Genomic DNA, 19,448 nt, shown 5'->3' on the forward strand with positions numbered 1-19,448 from the left:
ATTAGAATGAAAGCTACAAGAAACTAAATATAGGAAGCTTTGTACTTTGCCGTAAAATTTCATAAATGTGAGATATGGAAAATTTGAATACCATATCGAGAAAAACACAAATTGCCGAACAATTAGTGTTTCCATACAAGGCAGTTGTTAAAAATCGTGAAACGTACATGATGAGTCATGTCCATTTAATATCACAGCAAATAAAGATTGATTGAGCACCGGCGAATTTAAATATTTTTTGAAAAAATCTTGTCGAAAATACAAAGAAATCATTAATGAAACAAGTAAGATAGAATCTCATTTAAAAATGAGTTTGCCAATTAATATGTTACTTGAGCACATAAAATGTCAGAGGACGGAATTGTTGAAATGCCACTTGTAAAAAAAGTACCACACTTGATCCCAATCATCACCTCACAAACATTTCCACACAACGGGAAAATCAGAAATTACTTCTCCCATAAAATGCGAGAAAAGTTGCCAAACATTGTATCAACAAATAAACCTGCCAAAAACCACATTAGAATCAACTAAGTGAAGGGGATAATTATTACTGAATCCTTTCGTCCTGTAATATTTGAAGCAATTTATGTGGAATTGTGTCATCATGTATGTCAAAGGTGTAGTCCCATTGTCCTTGTACAGTTTCCATATCTGTGAGAGCATCAGCGGCTTTGTTGGCTTCCCTATAAACATGATTAATTTCATAAGATTCCAAGAATGACAACAACCCTCGAGCCTGCTCCAAAACATAATTGATTTTCCAATTGCACTTTGTTTGACCCCTGAAAGCATTAATAACCAATAAAGAGTCCCCTTCGATGACCAAATTTTCAATGTTTAAATTCCTAGCCATCTGCAAACCATAAAGCAAAGCTTGAACTTCAGCTTGGTTGTTAGTTCCATCTGGAAGTTTGATTGCCTTAGCCTAAATAATACATCCCCTATGATCCCTTAATAAAACACCAGCACCCAAGGGGCCCGGATTTCCTTTGGAAGAGCCATCGAAGTTCAATTTAACCTGATTAGATGAAGGAGAATGTCATTTAACTTTATTTCTATCAATCTTGAATATCTGACTAGAATGCTAACTACCTTTGAATGGCAAACAGAGCTTAGGGCAAGTTTTTAGTAAAGAATTATCCCAATCTGTGAAAATAGAACCAACATGCTTTGTTTTTGATACATAAGCATTTGTTACTTCACCTGATATCTTTTCCAGTGTGGCAATTACCATTGGTAATGATGAAGTTTGCTTTCTGAAAAATCCTTTTATTTCTCTCTCACCAGATGCACCAAATTAATGTTGAGGGTACAATTCTCCATATAATTGCAAACAAGGGGGTATTATATAAAACAGGCCAAGCTGAAAACATATTCCACAAATTTTGTGTCAAAGGTGCCTGCCAATGAAGCTTGTCTTTCACAAACTACCAACAAGCAGAAGTAAATGGACAATGCAGGAAAAGGTGATCAACATCCTCACATGCCATTTGATAGAGAACACATGTAAAAGGATTGTGTGAGATCCCTAGTTTGACAAGGCGATCACTTGTGAGAATTCTATGTTTCAAAGCTAGCCAACTAAAGCATCTAGCTTTAGGAAGTATTCCTAGAGACCAACAAAAAGATAAAGCTCTCTGTGAAATGAGTTGTCCTTGATGTGAAATTGCAGCTTTGTAGCCTAGCTTCACTGTATATTGTCCTGTTTTTGAAGGCGCCCATTTTAGCATATCACTATTATGATTTATAAACACAAGGCATCTCTCAATTGCTTCATTAAGGTCATTGAGAAGATCAAGAGAAAAGCATGAAGCTTCAAGGCTTTTCCATAAAACTTTCCCTATAATTCTATCTATAGATTTGAAGTAGTCTTTCGCCTTGGTACCTAGAATTGGACAAAAGTATTGTTCTGCATCGTGAAACTGTGGGACCGATTGCAATCGGGGGTATGCATTCTAAGAATTATACCAAAAAGATGTTGTTTCCCCATCATGAATTTCCCAAGTTAAGTGGGGAGAAATAAGTTTTCTACAAGAAATAAGAAAATTCCACATAACTAAACCTGAAGGTGGATTTTCTAGTGTGAAGATCCTGGATGGAGAATTAGAATCTAAATACTTAGCTTGAAAAATAGTACACCAGTTTGCCAAAGATTTTGCATACATATTCCAAACTAGCTTAGCCCCCAAAGATAAGTGTCTTGCTGATAAATTGTGGACTCCATCACCACCTGTTAACTTGCTAGAGCAATTTTTTTGTAAGGAAATCAAGGGGATTTTTTTCTTTCCATCCATGTTACACTTCCAAGGAAAGGATCTAATTAACTTTTCTAATACAATTATCATAGCTCGAGGAGTTTTTAAGACTACCATGAAGTAATTTGGAATTGTTGATAAGACTATTTTGATCATAAGAATTCTTCCTGATAAAGAAAGCCACCTACCTTTCCAACCTACAATTCGATTCTAAATATTTTGAATGACCTTATCCCAGTAAGAAACTCGAGATGTGCCAGAAAAAAAAAAAAAAAAGGAATGCCTAAATACTGAGAGGGTAATTCAGCATGTTGAAATCCCAAAGTATGCAAAATTGAATCTTGAATCCGAGGATCAGCATTTTGTATGAAGATTTTGGACTTTTGAGGATTTATTTTCTGATTAGATGCAATCATATAGGTGTCCAAGGTTTCTTTGATATACTTTGCTTCTGACAGAGTTGTTGATCCAAAAAAAATTGTATCATCTGCAAATAGTGAATGTGTAACATCAATAGGTGTGTGAGGAATATTTACTCCTTTCCAAAACCCATCATCATGTGCCTTCTTAATAGACCTGTTCAATGCCTCTGCCAAAATAATGAATAGAAGTGGAGACAAAGGACCTCCTTGTCTGATTCCTTGAGAGGAGGAGAAGAAACATGTTGCTGAACCATTGATTAACACTGAAAATATTGCTCCCGATATACAAGCATGAATCCATCTGCCCAATTTCCTATCAAAACCCATCTTATAGAAAATATCCATTAAAAATCCCAATTTACTCTATCATATGTTTTCATCATGTCCAATTTGATGATTAAGGAAATAATTTTGAAAGTACAAATAAAATGCAGCACCTCATGGGCAACAATAGCACCCTCAGCAGTCTCTCTACCTGGAACAAAACCTCCTTGTTCTGATGAGATAAATTTTGGTACCAAATGATGCAATCTCATATAGATAGCCTTCATGAAAATTTTATAAATAGTATTACATAAAGAGATAGGTCTGAAATCTGAGAAGGTAACTGGAGACTAGGTCTTTGGATTAAGAACAATATGAGTGTATTAAACTGAGAGAGCATTTTACTAGACCGACGAGATTATTCTAAGGCTTTGAGCAAGTCTAAACATATGAATCCCAACTTTTTTGGAAAAAAAGAGCAGTGAACCCATCAAGGCCTGGAGCTTTATCTGGGGCCATTGAGAAAACAACCATCTTCAGCTCTTTCAAGGTGAAAGGTTTAGTCAATAAGCAATTATCATCATCTGAAATAAAGGAAGGAATTGAATCCAACAACTGATGTTTATTTGCAGTAGAATGAACTTTATCATGATGGGAATCCAAAAGGAGCCTAGAGAAAAAATCAACTGCTTCTTGCTTTATATCTTCTTTACTCGAAAGTCTCTAGCTTGAAATACTATGGGAAATTGAAAAGATAGATTTTCTTGCTTTCTTAGTTTGAGTTGAACGATGAAAAAATTTAGTATTTTAGTCTCCTTCCTTCAGCCAAAGTTCCCTAGATTTTTGTCTCCAATAACACTCTTCTCTGGCTAGAATTTCCTCCCATTCAGATTGAAGCAATCTTTGCTCCTTGTATGATGTTGCATACATACCATTTAGAATAATTTGTTCATTGATAGCTTGTAATTCTTTAGAGAGCATCTTTTTGGTTAAAAATGGTTTTGAACACACTGTTATTCCATTCTTTAATCTGAACCTTCAAATATTTCATTTTTTGATTGCAAAAGAGGAAGGAAATCTTGATGCTTGAACCACATGGATTGAAATTTGAAAGAAGCCTTTGGACCCGAGCTCTGATTAGGGATTCGCAGAGAAAGATTAATCGGAAAGTAATCTGATTCAGACCATGGAAGAATTTCATATTGAAATACATATTCATCTGCAAACCATAAAGTAGAAGCTAGAAAACGATCTAGTCTAACAGCAATATGGAAGTGATCTTGCCTCTTATTCGTCCAAGTAAATGAGCCCTTAAACAGAATGACATCAATGAGTACATTGTTTTGAACAAATACATTGAAATCATTCATAACTTTGGTAGGAGGGATAATACCTCCTTTCTTATCATTCAAATCCAGAATAGCATTAAAATCTCCAGCAAGAACCACCTTAAGAGGTTCTAACTGATCAATAAAAGACTCTTTACTACCCCATAGATTTCTTTTCCTTGAGTGGAGTTGGGGGCATAAACATTAAGAATTAGGAATTGTAAGTCAAAATGGACAACTTTGTAAGCTTGTCAATTTGGACAGTCCACTAAATGATGCAAGGTGACTGAGGAAGATTTCCATAAGGCCAACAGACCCCCTGATGCTCCATTTGAGGTTGTGTGAAAGGATTTCCATCTCGTCCAATTTGAAAAAGAAGCATTAAAATTATCAACTGACAACTTAGTTTCCTAAAGAAATACAATATCTGCCCCACAAGCATCCAATTAGTGCTTGATACGGGCTCTTTTGTCAGGGGAATTTAGACCCCTGACATTCCAAGATACAATTTTCATAGAGAATTCGGAGAGCTACTGGCTCCCCTCAATATTTTCTTGATACTGCCATTCAATGTTAATTGCTTACCAGAGGCAATCTCTTATTAAGTAATAAAATCCAGCTTTTTTCATCCTCTCTTATTAAGAGACTTCTGGAGTGGTAAAGAAGGGGATTGTTGGATAGAAAGAGAGCTTGAGAAAATGATCATCTTCAACCAAAACCTGAGAACTTGAAGAAGACAGAGAGATCAATAGAGATGCCAAATTGTGGCAAGTTAATTCTTCTGACTGAGAATCTATTTTCCCACCTCCATCTCTATCTTGATTCAAAATCTCTATATCAGGTAACACCAAACATTTTTTGTTGTGATGAACATTCGATCTGTCGACCAAATTTGTGCTACTGACTGGGAAATCTATCTCTTCCAGAGAGAGAGCGAATTTTTGAATCAAAAGAATTTTCCTACATCAAATTTTGATCTGGAGGCGCTTCCAAGAATAACATGGAAGATACAGTAGAAGCACCCCAGGTTAGAGAGGATGCTAAATGCTTAACCTGAAGTTTTGAGGGTTTAAAATCTGGAACAAACAAATGCAGAGCCAAGGAATTTGATTCTGAAACAAAGAAACACATGTTATTTGAAACTTTGTCCTGCAACCTCATACACTGCGGAAACAAAGGTCGAAAGAAGGGCAGGTCGTGTAAAAAAGACGAATGAGAAGTGGATCCCTTATCCCAAATTAAAACAACCCCAGGATCAGGGCAAACAACTATCTCCTTAACTTTCAGTTGCTTAGTAACAGGTTGGTCAAAAAATAAGTCCTGGTTTTCCAATCCAGAAGAGGATTGTTTGCAGTGCTTCTCTATGCGGCCAGAAGAGGATTTTTTTGCAGTGCTTCTCTATGTGACCAGAAATGTGACAAGAATGACATACATTCCAGGAAGTCTCAAGGAACCAATTTTGAACCCAAGGGCCCAAAGAGCATTTAATGATGATTTTTTTTGGAAGCGGATTATCCATATTTAACAACACACAAACCCTAACCGGTAAATGAGGATTACTAAAAAAATGCAAATCATGATCCAGAAACTTTCCAAACTGGTAAGCCAGATTTTCTACTATGAAAGGTTCTTGTACTCCAAAGGAAGAGCCCGCATCTGCACCCACAAGGGTACAAACCTCAATCGATTGCTACGGGGGTTGAAATTGGGTATCCATGACTGCATAGACAGACCACAAAACCTTTAAAAAACCAAGATTTATTTTCAAAAATATCCATTTTGGCCTAAGAGGAAGAGAAAAAAACAATAAGGTACCTTGAACCTTTATTAATGTAAAATATCTGGTTCGCTCCATGCCAGTGCTCAAATACCCACGTTTTCAATTCTGAAATGGGAGGAGTAAAGCGCCAAAATTTGCAAATGAGAGCAGTGGCTTTAAGATCTTGGATTTGAGGAGATAAAATGTCGTCAAACAAAAGGACTTTAGGAGTCTGACGCTTGTATTGAAACAGCCCAGATCGCCTGGATCTCTTCTCTGGCTTGACCGGGCAATCTCTACGCAAATTATCCCTCCCAAAGTGAAGGGGGTGATCAAAAGAATCTGTATAATGAGGATGACGACCCGGAGATTTGGAGAGAGGAATATTATTTGGAAAGGAAGCAAGGCACGTAGAACCAACCGCTTTGGCTCTCAAATGCTTCAAATGACTAGAATAGCGGAAGAGACCAAAGGAATATTATTAGGAAAAGATCTAGACAACGAAATATTGTTCGGGAAAGTCAGAGAATCCTGTATCCGAACCACAAATATCAAAAGCAGGTTGAGGTGTTTTATCCAGCCTACGAGGGCCCTAGGTCCAATGAGGTCCTTGACAGATGACCAACTGACGTTATCGACCTCGGGAGTCGAACGTCCTTTTTCCCGACGATGTTTCTTTCAAAAAAATGCTCGTTGACCTGTTGCTACGGATGATGCAGAGCTCCTCTCATGCTTGATGTATATTTTTTTTAGTTTCTTCTCTAGAAAGCATTTTATGGATTTCATACACAAAATCCATTCAACACTCACATAAATTCATATTCAATCATAAATTCATTAATCATCCAAATCAAAATATTATTTGAATCCATTATATGCACGAGAAACTTATATCTTCTAAAGCCATTATATGCACAAGAATCTTATCTCTTCTAAAGCCAAACTTGCAAACTCATAAAAGATGTTTGAATCCTTTAGGAATAAAATTTTGAAGCTAAAAAGTAGTTTAAATCTTCAAATCTCTAAAAAAAACATTGTGACTATGTGATTGCTAATATAATAATTGTACTTGGAAATTTTTCCTTTTATGTAAAATCCTCTTTCAAACTTTGAAAACCTATTTAAAAAAATAAAAAAATTTAAAAATATATTAAATTCACTAAGTATCACAATCATATTAAAACAATATGTTATCCCTAATGCACATTCTTTTAAAAAAACATCTATATTAAACTATCACTTTCCAATTTTATTTCATTTTGAAAATTCTCTAATAAATTTAGAGCAAACCTTTTATTTAAATCACCTAATTCATCTAATCACCACCTAGGCCCTAGTTTCATCTATTTAATTCAATCATCCTATCACCTAGTATACATACGACACCGCCTTATCACCTAATGCCTACTCAAATAATTAAATAATTCCTAAGTTATTTAATTAATATTATTCATCAATTTACCCCTTTCATCTTGTTTAATTAAATTATTTTATTTTATTTTATTTTTTGATTAATAGGCCTTCTCTATTAATTAAAGATATTAAAGTGCATATTCACAAAAAAAGGCCGAGGGATACAAGATCACCTCGTGAGAGTCACACGGCCAGCGGCTGGAAACAAAAAAAAAAGCTATTCATCAAAAAACTTCCTCAAGCAGCCAAAGCAATGGCAGCCGAGGGAGGAGGATCAAGATCATCTTTCTTGCCCCATACATCAATGGGGCCAGGAGTCGGGTCCGGCACAAACCACCCATCTTTGGGATCTTTATCAATTTCTCCTTCCTCTTGCCTGGGAGGCGAGATCGCCAGGGCCAGGCGAGGAAATTTAGAAATGGTGGCAGAGGGCCACTCAAAATCATCACCAATGGGAGGAGAAAAAATCACAGGAGCAGTAAAGGGCCACCCTGAGGCAGAGCCACGTCGCGGCGGAGAAGCCGAACGACGTCGCCAAGTATCATCTCTCTCGCCCGAGGGGCGGTGGGGAGGCTGGGTCCACGGAGTCTGAGAGCGACAGGCAGAGGAGCTGCGACCGTGATAGTGGCCACGGGGTGGAGAAGGTCGGAAGAGAGAGAATCCGACGGCACTCTGGCAACCACACAAGGGACATCGCCCCAATGCTAGAGAAGTTCCTGAAGGTGGCCCACCTCCAGGGCCACCTTGTCAGCTTGAACCTGAATCTGCATTAATACATTGCTACAAATGCAAGCTTTAGCATAAAGCGAGACATTAAGGATCTGGTTTCCAGAGCTTCTATGAGCCTCCGGTCATGGGAAGACCTCTAGGTCCAATTTCGCCTGTCTCAACCAGATCGACAGACTTATGACCTTCTGGTCTCAGCCTTACCCTCAAATTTAATTATTTTTTATTAATATATCAATTTAAATCTTGTAATCCATTATAATTAATTAATTTTAATTATATAGTTAGCTAACATTTCCTCTACCGTTAAATAGATTGATTTCATTAATTTAATTATTTTTTTCTATTTTTACTTCTTCTAAAAATAAATAGAAATATTTTATTTCTTTTATTTTCTTCCAACCATGCACATGAATTAAATAAGGTTAATTATTTAATTATATTAATATTTCCATCTCATTTATTGAACTCATCAATTGAATCCACCTCATTCATCCATGCAACAATAAACTCCCCTTTGACCTCGCATGCACTCAGTTAACTAATCAATCAGATTTGTTAACTCCCCAATTACATTGAATTAATTATTTTAATTAAAAATTAAAATAATGTGAACTTTTTTATATATGCCACATCTCCTCAATCCCCCAAATCATGGATCTAATCTCAGCTTCTAACTTCAATTGTAGTCATTCAACAAATCTCTTAAGTACAAATCTATAAATCAAATCTCTTAAGTACAAATCAATAAATCAAATCTCTTAAGTACAAATCTATAAATCAAACCATCTCTCGAAAATAAATAGAGAATTCATCAAGAATCTAAATACTATCAATTTCATATCCAAGGAATGCTACCATCATGTTAACGAATTGAGTAACCAACATATCAAATTATTGAAGCATATTAAATAACAATGGAGTGATATGAGGTTTGGTAAAGGTATCACTAATTATTATTATTTTTAATTCTTTAATCTCATGCTCTATTGAAGTGATTGATTGAATGTGAAATTAGGTACTTTTATCATGTTGTTCCTATTTTAAAACTTCATTTTTTTATCATACACATTCTAGCATGCCCGGTGGGACTCACATCTATGATTTCAACAAAATTCTTTGAAAATCTTTATCTTTTAAAAAGTTCACATATATAATGGCGTATTTGAATCTAGATCAGTGCATTGATCTATTTTTTGCCACTTCTCAACCTCTAAGCAATACATTCAACCTGAGAAATAATGCTTCTAATCTAGGAAATAATGTATTTGGTGTTTGACAGGTCTAGGATTGATTGGTGCTATCGAAGAGAAAATTGATGCTATTGAAGAGAAAAATGATGTTATTGATGATTAGAATGACACTTTTGATCAATTGAACAGGCACTTTCGATTAACAAAATGGTGTTATTGATTATTTATCATTTTTAGGGTTTTGACAGGTATCTCGATGCATTTGATAAGTATAACATCACTTTTGATTCAGTTTTATTATGCTTGCAATGACTTTTATGCACTTTTGATATATGTTTCCATGCTTTTAATTTTATTTCATGCATTTTTATCTTTGATTCTACATTGTTGATATTTGTTTTGATGCTTCTGATCTATATTGGAAATCATTCTTTTTGGCTAATCTTGTTGTGGTTTTGGAAACTAATTCAATTGGTGTAGCCCGACTATCATACCCAAGAAGAACAAAATTTTAGACAACTAACATTATTTGGTGTAGAACACTTGTCAAAGATCGTCTTTTTATCACTAGAATGGTTGCAAATTTTATTTCTAAAGTGAGAAATTAAACTTGTTTTCTATTCTTTTGTATGCTAGTTGGTTTGTATTCTCTCCTTGCACTTTGTGTGAGCCTAGAGATCAAAAAGGCCTCAATTTTACTTATTTGTTGTATTTATTACCTAAAGTTGAGCTAGCTTGTGTATTCTCTCTCTCTTGTACTTTGTATGAACCTAGGGATCAAAAGCACTAGTACTAACCTTTCCCTTTTTATCTTTGATTGTACATTGTTGATATTTGTTTTGATGCTTCTGATCTATATTTGAAATCATTCTTTTTGGCTAATCTTGTTGTGGTTTTGGAAACTAATTCAATTGGTGTAGCCCGGCTGTCATGGCCAAGAAGAACAAAATTTTAGACAACTAACATTATTTGATGTAGCACACTTGTTTAAGATCGTCTTTTTATCACTAGAATGGTTGCAAATTTCATTTCTAAAGTGAGAAATTAAACTTGTTTTCTATTCTTGTGTATGCTAGTTGGTTTGTATTCTCTCCTTGCACTTTGTGTGAGCCTAGAGATCAAAAAGGCCTCAATTTTACTTATTTGTTGTATTTATTACCTAAAGTTGAGCTAGCTTGTGTATTCTCTCTCTCTTGTACTTTGTACGAACCTAGGGATCAAAAGCACTAGTACTAACCTTTCCCTTTAAGAGGCGTGCTTAGATATTTAATCACCCAAGGATGACCTCAATAATATTTTTTGGTAGGGTATAAAAAGTGGGAGAAAAAAAATTACACCTCAAAGTGTGGTGATTATCGTGTCTGGTAGAGCCCTAAGATCCTTAGTTCATTAAGACTTGTGAGATGAAGAGTCTAGGAGAAACCCTCCAAGGTCATGCATTTGTAGATGAGCTCACAATTCATAGATTCCACTAAAAATCATTTTTATAAAATCCTTAGGACCTTCAACAATCTTTCTAGTGTGGTATAAGGTACAATATCATGCCTAAAGTTACTCAACATGTGCCTTCTTGAGTAGAGATAGAAACTCTTTCATACAAAGATGTAAAAACCTTTAATTAAAGGGAAAAGGTGAGCCCTTGTGCCACTAGATCCCTACCTACTGAATCTTGAAGGTATTTTATCACTAGGCCTACATTAAAGAGACACGCCTACTTGAATAATTTTAGTTCATTGCCTTATGTGTATTCTTGTGAGAGACCAGTAAAAGATAATTCTACCTTTACACCTGGAAGTCATAATCTATCTTGTTTGTTGTTTGATCTTTTATTAAAATAAGCTATCCAGAATGATTCACTACAGAATTATGCTTTTGATTTGAAACTATATGCATTTGATTCATAAAACTACAGTGTTAACCTAAAATTATACATATTTTATTCACATAACTGCACTTTTGACTTGTAACTATGCATTTTATTGATAAAATTTCACTTTTGAGCCATTTCTCCACTTTCACCCTTTCAATCATTGCTTTGGTACATCTTATCAGAAGTGAGACACTTTTTTATTTCTTTGACACATCTAATTAGTAGTGTGACACTTTTGATTAGTTGTGTGACACTTTTGACTAATTGTGTGACACTTTTGATCAATAGTTTGGAAGTTTTGATCAAATCTTGAGATTTCAGTCTTTTGGCACTATTGACTAGTATATTGGTGCTACTAATAAAAATCTTGGAGCTATTGATTAGCATCATGGTTCTTTTGATTTATACATTTTTTATTAAACTTAAAGAGTCTAAACTATTTCAAAATCACTTGCCTTTAGGCTTTTTTCAAGTAGATCTAAAACCTCTTAGTTGAGTCTATCATCTCCATCCATCATCGAAATCTTGAATAAAACCCCATCTCCTATCCATCAACATTCTATCTCATCATTTATGACACCCATTACTAGGTCACAAACAAAACTAAATATGGAACAACACAAAGATATCCCTCCAATACTTGTTGATAGTCGCTTTACCTAAGGTGAAGGATCAAGACCACATATATATCATGAAACCATATGTAAACAAGAATACCTTGTTGATCAACCTGAGTACTCACCTCAATTAGGGATTTTTGCAATATTGATATCATATAGACCTACCTAAATCAACTCAGCATTAATAAGGATCAATTCTTGACATAATTGATCAAACAAGGATTTAAATTACCACCTAAATTTAATAGGTTTTAACTTAATAGCGTTATCCAATAAGAACCTACTTTAGTTACCAACCACAACATTTGTTACAATGCCCATTAAATAATTACACCACATTTGATAAGGTATTTGTCACTTTCTCTCACATATCATCATTTATGCCTCTCATTATTTACCCACCTAAAGTGAAATTACACTCCTACCAAGAGACACATGATCATTTTTCACCTAACCCATCACATATCATTTCAAATTCTATTCCAACTTCATCGAACCCAATTCACCTAAACATTCATTTCACTTCTATTATCCAAAATGTGTCTCTTCTACCAAATCCACCTCATACAAGCTCTCCCTCCATGTCATCATTACTATAGTCCTTACCCCCCTATCCATACCACAAGCAACACATCCTAAAAGTAGCACAATTTCATCTCATAAACCTTATCACTCCATCTATCTGTAACCACAAATATTTCTAATACCATCTCAAACACATGTGCCACCTACTCAATACTACATCTAACCCAATAACACTTTTCAAACAACCTATTACCAACAATCCATCCCATCGAGCCATATCATTGCACCCACTATACCTAAAAACCTATATATACCCTTAAAAAAATCCATCTCGCAAAACCAATCATATATTCCTTCCCCACACACATTCATATCCACACAAAGAATTTGAATAGAAATACAAATCTTGCAAAATAAAATAATAGATATTGAAATGAGACACACTGAGAAATACTACACACTTGAAGGCATATGTCCTTATCCTTTTGATAGATTTATCCCAATGATACCCTTTCCTCAAAAATTTGAAATGCCCGAATTTGAGAAATACAAAGGAAAAGGTGATCCACACAAACACATTTGGTAATTTTTAAATAGCTTTCATCGAGGTTGCCTACAATGAAACATATTTAGTGTGCCTCTTTCCCCAAATTTTAGGAGGTCAAGCTATTACATGATTCTCTCATCCTCCCCATGGGGTCAAATCCAGAGATTACTTTAGTGGCGAATATTCGCCAATGGCGAATTTTTCACGTCGGCGACTTGGGAAATGGCGAATATTTTGTACCAACTGGGGGTGGCCATGTTGCCAGAACATTATCAATTTTCGTCAAATTCATGGCCCGATCGCAGTATGTTTTATGTAATTAAATATTTCTATGTGAGGATTTCCGCCAATACAATATACGGTGGACACACGGTAAATTTAATTTTTTCGCCTACACTCTTCGACGTTGCCTTAATAGACGACCATAATTTGCCTATAGGTATATGAAGATTTTTTGGCCAGGAGGACCCAATTCACCCAACATTTTGTCGACATGTATCACCATCCACCCCAATTTTTGCCAACTATATTTTATTTGCCAATTATTTGGATGACCCATAATCGCCTCGAAAATTACATAAGTCGTGTTATAGTTAAGCGGGATTCACCAAATATTTGTATATCATATAAAATTCCCATGGAATTTGCCATATAAGGATTGGTATAAATACATTCAAAGATCATATCTATCTCTACACAATCTAGTGGGTTCTAGGCTCTGAATTTGGATCAATAGCGAAGTTTCAGACCAAGAAAAATTATTGTTGTTGACTGCATTGGCGACTGCTAGTGACCTAAAGGTGAGTGATCATCTTTTTGAAGTGCTATAATGTTATTCTGAAATTATCTATATCTATTTGCACTATTGAGTTCATTCTTATTTAGTGGGGACCTGTCAGTGCCAAGTGGTCAGCCGAGAGATTCAGACCTCAGACATCTAGATTGTAGGTTGTAGGGCCAATGAAACATATATTATACTTCATAGTTTATTATTACTTCTTCAACAAATTGATATTTTTTTTGCAGCATTTATTTTGTTGGAGATGTCAAACAGGAAGAAGGGTAGGAAACCTGAATGTGGGGAAGGCCATGAGAGGCCAACAAAACACAGAACGTTGTCTTAGTACTTTGTCTTTAGAAAAGATTGTGGTGAAAATCGGGAAGGTACATCATCACAAGTACAAGTACAAAATTCACAACCTACACTGCATGTTGAAGACAGTGACGAACCTGATATCTCGGATCAGGATGATCTTGAAGAAGGTTATCTGGTAGATACCCAAGTTAGTCGGAATGATATAATCAACTTCGGTGATAATGCCATAGATGATAATGCACAGAAGGGGGAAAAAAAGCCAAATCAAAAAAGGATCAACCAAAATCAAAAAAGGATCGGGAGTGGGATATGTCAATGAGGAATTTTCAAATTAATTGGGCATCAAAGTATCCATTCATTGAACTAGTGGAGAATCCAATTGAAGGCGAGCCTCCAATAGAATGCAGATGTAAGATTTGTACTTGGAAACATAACAAGGCAAATAGGTTGCAACTAAAATTTGACACCATAGAAAATCATATGGGTAAAGTTTATGAAAAACAAATGATAGACAGAGTTGAAAAATTAGTGATAAGATGGAAAACAAAGGAGGAATGTAAGCATGTGAGGAATGCCGAAGAGTATTATTTTCATGAGAAAATACAGACAAAGTCTGCTGAAGTTAAAGGTTCTATTGAAGCCAGTTTTGGAAAAGCAATGCAAATAGAACAACTGGGAAAAGTTGTTCAGTTGTGTTGTTTTTTATATTTTGAGCAGAGGGCGTTCTATGACAAATTTCCCATCAATTAGTGGTTTATTACACTTTTTCAAAGTACCTAACTATCCTAATAGTCATTGGTCAGTAAACAGTGGATGGTAAAGGGCAAGTTGTCTTGCTGAGGTTGAAAAAGAAGATGTAAAGGAAAAAATAAGAGAGTCAAACTTTATTGTATTTTATTTAGACGAAGTTACGGCAGTAGATAATACTTCGTGGGTATGCATGCATGTTTATACTGTACAGAATCATACCCACCAACCTCATCTACTATATGTTGCTAAAATGAAGGATAGTGCGATAGCGGATAATTTATTTCAACTAGTAAAAAGATGTTTAATTGAATATGGAGGTATGGATGACATGACGATTGCCAAAAAAATGGTGTGTATTAGAGCAGATGGAGCTTCAATAATGCAAGGTCACATGAACAGTCTTTGCATAAAGATTGAAGCTTCTTTTTCACCCTACATTACTGCAATTCACTGCATGGCTCACGAAATGAATCTATCTTTTGGAATTGTGAGCAAGTATGCTCTAGTAAAAAAATTGAAATTTTAATCAGAGATCTCTACTCACACTTATATCGAAGTCCCAAGCGATTTATGGAATTTCAACACTTTGTTGATGGAATAACTGATGGGAACAAGCTTCTCAAGGATAATTATACCAGATGGATCTCTTTGGATGGTCCAATGCATCGATTTTTTCAAAATATCCATCCTTGATTGTACTATTTCACACAACTCGCAACAAATCAGAGCAACCAAAATTTACGACCTTCTTTGGAGGTTAAGTAATCTAGAGACACTCTTAACTTTAGCAGCTCTTATGCCCATGCTAGAGGAAATGAGGAATATTATAAAGGCTGCCCAAAAAAGAGCTATGTATATTACAGAATATGCTACGCTGCGTAAGTTGACATGCATGGCCCTTGACAATCTCTATCGAAATCAACCAACACTATCTGATGAAAAATTTGTTAAGTGGTGGACACTCACAGATTTGAACAATCCTGATAACTTTGTACAAATCGGTGCAAACGGGGAGGTATGTGCCAATGTATGGGGAGTTGAGATACCAATGCACTTCTATGCCACAGTCGACTCCGAGGAACCAGGAAAGCACCCCAGGAAGCAACTAGCAAGAGTTACAAGGGAATATTTTGACAAGATTGTTGATTCTGTAACTAATTTTGTGAAGAGAAATGCCTATGATCTTTCCTCTCAGACTAGAAGTAGATGATTCTGTAACTAATTTTGTGAAGAAAAATGCCTATGATCTTTCCTCACAAATTAGAAGTAGATTCCCTCCTAACAACCTACTCAAAGCCATGTCTATTGTGTTTCCTCAATATTGGAGCCTCAACAATGCAGCTGGTTTTTGAAATAAGCTATTCACTTTGATAAAGCAATTTTGCATATCCAGAGAATTGAATGGAGTAACTATAAATGGAATATTAGACAAAACTCGTCTTAGAGAGCAATCATCTCATTTTGCGTACACTATGAGGGAACAATATGGCAGAATGGAGAACCCCCACGAAGAGGGATCAGTGACAAGGCTTTGGAAAAATCTAGTTGAGAACTTAGTGTTGTGTGATTCAATACCAGAATATTTCAAGCTTGTTGATTTATGTCTTACCATGATATTGGGTTTGGTGGAAGATGAGAGAGTTTTCAGTGCTTTGGGGTTCCTACAATCAAAGCTAAGAAACAAACTAGACAAAAATTTGGAAAAGTGCTTGAGGCTCTATACATCTAGGTATGATGTCCACACTTTTCTTTACGATAGGGCACTGAAAATCTGGAGGTCCAAATGTGAAAGAAGAAGTTTGGAAAACACTTCAAACCAAATTTCTAGTGGGACTATCGACTCATGTACTGGACCTACTGGTAGCATTGAGATACAGTTTAGCGAAGGTATGCAAACTCAAAGTGAAGAAAAAACAGACAAGAATCAAGAAAGCTCTGAATTTGTTGAGGAGGAATGACAACTATAAGAGATTGGTATTTATTAATCTTATTACTATATCTCATCATTCATATTACAAAAGAATATTATTATGGTTGATAACTTGATGATATTTTATGAGTCTATCAAATTTTTGCAATTAGGATTTAATATTGATTTCTAATTGTATTTTTCAACTTTCTATTTCCAAATTTAAAATAGCATAATAAAATACCATAATGTGTTTATTGATATAGAGATGTTTATTTAGACATGTTGAGAACTTAGATTTTCATTAATTCTTTAAAAATATAGAAATATGATACAATTCATTCAATACACCACTCTGTGTGGTTCTCCATGCAAAAGTCAATACAAAGTTTCAGAACCCTTTGCAAATGACCCTGAATTCCCTTTTATAGAAACAAAGGAGCAACAACAGCTTCAGGTCAATTTGCAACATGTGAAGACTCAACATCAAAATCAATTACTAAGTCATTGAATATTAAATATATCATCTCGACTGCCATCAGTATCACAAACTCGACACAAATTTACATGGCCATCACAGGTCGGAGTAGCAATTTAGCAATTTAACAACTGCTACATGTCTCATGTTCAGAAAAGAGAGTTCAATATTAAATATTAATTCAAGCCATGACAAATTAAATATAGATTTCCCAAAACCTAGAAATCAGAAATAGAGAAATGCAGAAATGTTAAAACTTGGGAGAATTTGAGAATACAAATTTACAGGCTGAAGGTTTGCACTGTGCATCATAGATTCATAGGCTGGATTAGCAATAGCGAGTGCTGGTTTTTTCTTATTCATAAAACAGAGTTATTTCAAGTGATGCCAAATTCCAAATAGAAAAAATATAAAACCTTGAAATTAAGATTAAAAGCAGAAAATTGTGCAATACATACTATTATTCTTGAGATTTATGTGCCAATTTTTGTAGGGTGCTCCGCTCTTCGTCTGATGGAAGGTCAATATTCTTTAAACTATGGAAAGTCAACTGCAACTTCATCAACAATCCATATATAGAAGACTGACTTGACGTCATTGTTTCACCCAATACCGCATTCAAAGTTGTAAATGGTTTGATGAATTCCATAAAGCTTTAGGGAGTTGTGTTCTTAGGAAGCAAGTCTAAATCAAACTTCTTTTTTTCCTCCCTACTTTTTTTGTAAGCTTCTTTTCCAATGAATTTATTTGATGGGTCAATGGACTTTGGCAAACCAATTTTAATCAAAGCAGTTGTCTTTTCTTGTAGCTTCAATTATTTTTGCCACCTTTATCCATAACTTTTGAAGTTTCCCTTAGTTTCTGGCATTTTTAAAGGATAGATGATGTCTTAACTGTGGCATCAATGCGGTTGTTAATTCCCTTGGATGCCAAATAGTTGTCACTGGTACTGTAGACTACCTACAAAATTTGTTTTGCCATATCCTCTTTTGAATAAACATGTATGCTCTTCTCAATGTGCCCTTTGATTTTGCAATAAATTAATCTCAGACTTTCATTCAATTCAAACCATTCGCACAACTTGTCACTCCTCTCCTTTATTTGCCCCCTAATGTTTTCTTGTATATACTTCATTGTATTTTTTATATTATCTTTCAATCTATCCTCCGAAGTTTGAATTTTATGTAATGTCCCATTATCAGACAGTATATTGATTATGGTATAATTAATGTTTGAATCTTGCAATGAACTTAGGTAATTGGAAACATTATATAGTCAATGATAATGGTTAAGCCATTGGTTGCCTTTGATTTATATAATTAAGAGTTACCAGAGTGAACTGATATTAATTTGCATTGAGTGCACAATTACTTGCTATGACAATATAAATGTATAGTGGACTAGAGATTGATGTTGCCAATGGTGACATGAATGGTTGTTTCTAATTTGAAATATATAAGATGCAGAGTCGGTTACTGCTATTCAGATCTGGGACTGCTATGTTGGAGGATATATAGTGTTGTAAATGTGAATAGTCCTTCGCTTCCGTCACACGATATTGAGTCTTGGCCTGCTCTCCTTGGGTTATTAACGTTGAAATACGAAAACCATCTCTAATACCCTCTATGCCCTCTTGGAATGAATTGGACTGTTTTAATATATGATGAGAGAGGACACCCAAAGAGACACAACTCTTATCTCTTTGAAGTCGTTTCCATTCTCTTTTATCGCATCCTTTCACATATCACAAATCTTGCTCACATTAATCAACCCATTATCTTAGCTATTCACCGTGATGCCTTCTCAATCCCATATGGTAGTATTACAACTACTGCCCCTATAATCATTGGCAAGGTTAAGGTATGATAATCGCTAGTCACATAATTCTTAACGATCTTCATCAATTCCTCTAATCATTATCTCTGAGCATCGCAGTTTTCTCGATGGTGATTGGCGATGATGTGCACCTTCAATCGATTGGTTTGTTGGGTTGATTATTTGATGATGAACGATATTGTAAGTATGTTACTATCACTTTAGAAGAGATCCCTCATTGTATATTGATACACCCTTGATGGTGTTGACCATCGCTTGTAATATTTAATGATATTGAGCCCAATATGTCATTCATTGTTGACGTAATACCAAGCTCCTTGAGGTCTTGATTCGGGGATATCACATTTTATCATTTGCATTGTGCAGGTCTTCTTTCATTTGTGCACATTTTTTTCTTTCTTCCTCTACTTCCTCTTCCAATTTTTTTTCTTTTTCCTTCTCATGATCCAATAAG

General features: G+C 35.2%; 1 long non-coding RNA gene across 1 annotated transcript; it reads right to left on the minus strand.

The window, feature by feature from the left end:
- Nucleotides 1-207: 207 nt before the first annotated feature.
- Nucleotides 208-6,823, minus strand: LOC131034100 (uncharacterized). The gene is made up of 2 exons (XR_009103739.2): nt 6,088-6,823; nt 208-5,991 (listed from the first exon to the last, which is right to left on the minus strand). It is a non-coding gene; the product is annotated as an uncharacterized LOC131034100 (long non-coding RNA).
- Nucleotides 6,824-19,448: the final 12,625 nt, after the last annotated feature.

The sequence above is a fragment of the Cryptomeria japonica genome, chromosome 10, assembly GCF_030272615.1.
Source record: "Cryptomeria japonica chromosome 10, Sugi_1.0, whole genome shotgun sequence".
Taxonomy (NCBI): Eukaryota; Viridiplantae; Streptophyta; class Pinopsida; order Cupressales; family Cupressaceae; genus Cryptomeria; species Cryptomeria japonica.